The following is a 2,731-nucleotide window of genomic DNA, read 5'->3' as shown; positions in this document are numbered from 1 at the left end:
ATTTAGAATTTCAAACTCAAGCCCTAATTTCTTACAATTTGGCTATATTCTCATGAATTTCAAGGATGATTCTACAATAAAATCATGTTTTTAACTCATAAAACTTACCTTCAATCGATCCCAGTTGAAACTCTCTTCAATCCCCGTCCAAAAGCTCTCAACAATGCCCAAAAATGGTGGAAAAATGGGTTGGGTTCGCGGATGAAATGTTTTAAAACATTCTGCCCAGGTCTGACCCCTCCTTCTTCGCGTTCGCGTACAGTATCTCGCGTTCGCGAAGGCCAATTTCCAGGTCCTTCGCGTTCGCGTAGCAAGTCTCGCGTTCGCGTAGGCCAAATGCCCCCAGGCCCAATTTTCCTTCTACGCGTTCGCGGTTACTCTCCCGCGTTCGTGTAGCACCTTGACCCACTCCTTCGCGTTCGCAACTCCCCCTTCGCGTTCGCGAAGGCCAACATCACAGCCTCCCATTTTCCTCTTCGCGTTCGCGAAACTCCCCTCGCGTTCGCGAAGAAGGAAACCAGATACCAGCAACCAGCAGTCAACAAGTCCCAATGACCCGTTGGCACCTGAGGCCCCCGGGACCTCAACCAAAAACACCAACACATCCTATAACATTATTCAAACTCGTTCCAATCATAAAAACACCTCAAACAACACTAAAACCATCATTTTTCATCGAATTCAAGCCTAAGTTCTTCCAAAACTTCCGAAACACGCATTCGATCAAAGCCCCAACCAAAACAGCTCCGAATGACCTGAATTTTGCATACACATCCCAAATCACCTAACTAAGCTGCTGCAACTCTCGGAATTTCATTCCGACCCCCGGATCAAAATCTCACTTATCGACCGGAATTCGCCAAAATCCTAATTTAGCCAATTCAAGCCTAATTCTACTCCGGACCTGCAAAATCACTTTTGATCACACTCCTAAGTCACAAATCATCCCCCGAAGCTAACTGAATCATCGGAATTCATATCCGAGCCCTCTAACACAAGGGTCAACATCTGGTTGACTTTTCCCAACTTAAGCCTTCTTAAAAGAGACTAAGTGTCTCATTTCTTATCAAAACCATTCCAAACCAAATCTAACACATCAAATACTGATAATGAAACATGAAAAAGCATAAAATGGGGGAAACGGGGCGGTCACACACGTGACGACGGGTTGGGTCGTCACAGAACGTCTTCAGCTTTGACGTATATTTTCAATAATTAATCCGATATTCATTCGGAGCCTTCAAAAAATCTCTCAGAGTTTCATCGTCTTCGATATTAAACTCAACATAACAAGCAACCCCTTGCGGAGTCACAGAATACGAATATCTTCCGATTATTTTAAGATTCACCGAACGTTTGCTCACACTCGTTTTTTACATATCACCGATACCAATTTATCGTACTCCATTGTAACTGGAAACTTAACATGAGACTATGGAGATAAACTATAGCTTACTGAGTTATTCGCCACCACAACCTCCCCCCCCCCCCCCCCCAAAAAAAATAAATAAATAATGAAACCCTAATTCTTCGCTCTTCAGACATTATGAAAAAATGAAGAACAACTTATCAAAGAAAAATTTTCAGAAGACTTGAAAATGTTTGTGAATGGATTTTTACAAAATCCTTCACCTTTTTAAATAAGGCAAAAATCAATCCGGAGGTTCAATTATTTGAGGTATAGTATTTTTTTTAAAATGCTATACCTAGTTGAATTATTGTTATGTCAGTTAGGCACAGAAGAATTATTTGTGGGCCCACTTCATATGTATAGCGTTTTAATTACTAAAGAACACTATATATATATATATATATATATATATATAGCGTTTTTTTGAAAAAACGCTATACTTAACTGGCCAAACGGCCGTTAAAGTATAGCGTGGTTCCAAAAAACGCTATATATATATATATATATATATATATATATTTTTTGTCACTGCCACTAATTTTTAAACATATTTTTTTGTTCACTAATTTACTATCTAAGTTCTTTAGTCAAAAAGAACACATTTTGGGTTCGACTAAGCTTCAACGCTTATATATAACTTCTGACATTGAGCTCGGACATTGACCGACAATACATATATAAATATAGATGCACTGCTTAATTTTTACCCTTTAAGATAGTGAATATGCTACAGATACCACTCATAGTAATAGGCACATTCTTTATTGCGACTTGTCATCAGTTCTCCAATCAACCATAATGGTTAAAAGTGGTTGATAAAGTGTTAGGGGACCATCTTGGGTCTACAATTATGGGTCTCGGCATTCCTAAATTATGTGAATTTGTAATTAGGTTAGGTGATCAAAATAAACAAAGAAAACATAGAAGTCGAAGAGTCCTTATCATAAACACATAATATCAGCTACAAAATCTTTAATGATTACAACGTGTAGAATCGTGTTGGTTCTATTAATGACTAGGTTGTAAACAGCAAGCATAAATAAATAAGGAGGGAGTCCTAAGTTTTTTTAGCCTAAAGGTCGACCCCTGTGCATAAAATAATATTGCCAACTCACTTAAAGTAAGGGGTGCTCATGATTATATTCCAGCAGCAACTATCATTTCCTGCTACCCGCATTATTATGTTGAAGTTGTTATTAAAGGCACTCTACATTCCAAACTGTATCTATGTGTGTACTACACGTCCTATACTATGGTCCAGGAGGCTTTGGCTCTATTTTGGGTGGTTCTAGACTTTACCTAGGTTGCTCAAAGTGGATT

General features: G+C 38.7%; 1 protein-coding gene across 1 annotated transcript in view; it reads right to left on the bottom strand.

Moving 5' to 3' along the window:
• Nucleotides 1–2,731, bottom strand: part of LOC109244571 (sugar carrier protein C-like) — a 9,667-nt gene that overhangs the window by 5,311 nt on the left and 1,625 nt on the right. The gene's annotated exons all lie outside the window — the stretch shown is intronic.

The sequence above is a fragment of the Nicotiana attenuata genome, unplaced genomic scaffold (assembly GCF_001879085.1).
Source record: "Nicotiana attenuata strain UT unplaced genomic scaffold, NIATTr2, whole genome shotgun sequence".
Classification (NCBI taxonomy): Eukaryota; Viridiplantae; Streptophyta; class Magnoliopsida; order Solanales; family Solanaceae; genus Nicotiana; species Nicotiana attenuata.
This window is presented reverse-complemented; position numbering and strand designations above follow the sequence as displayed.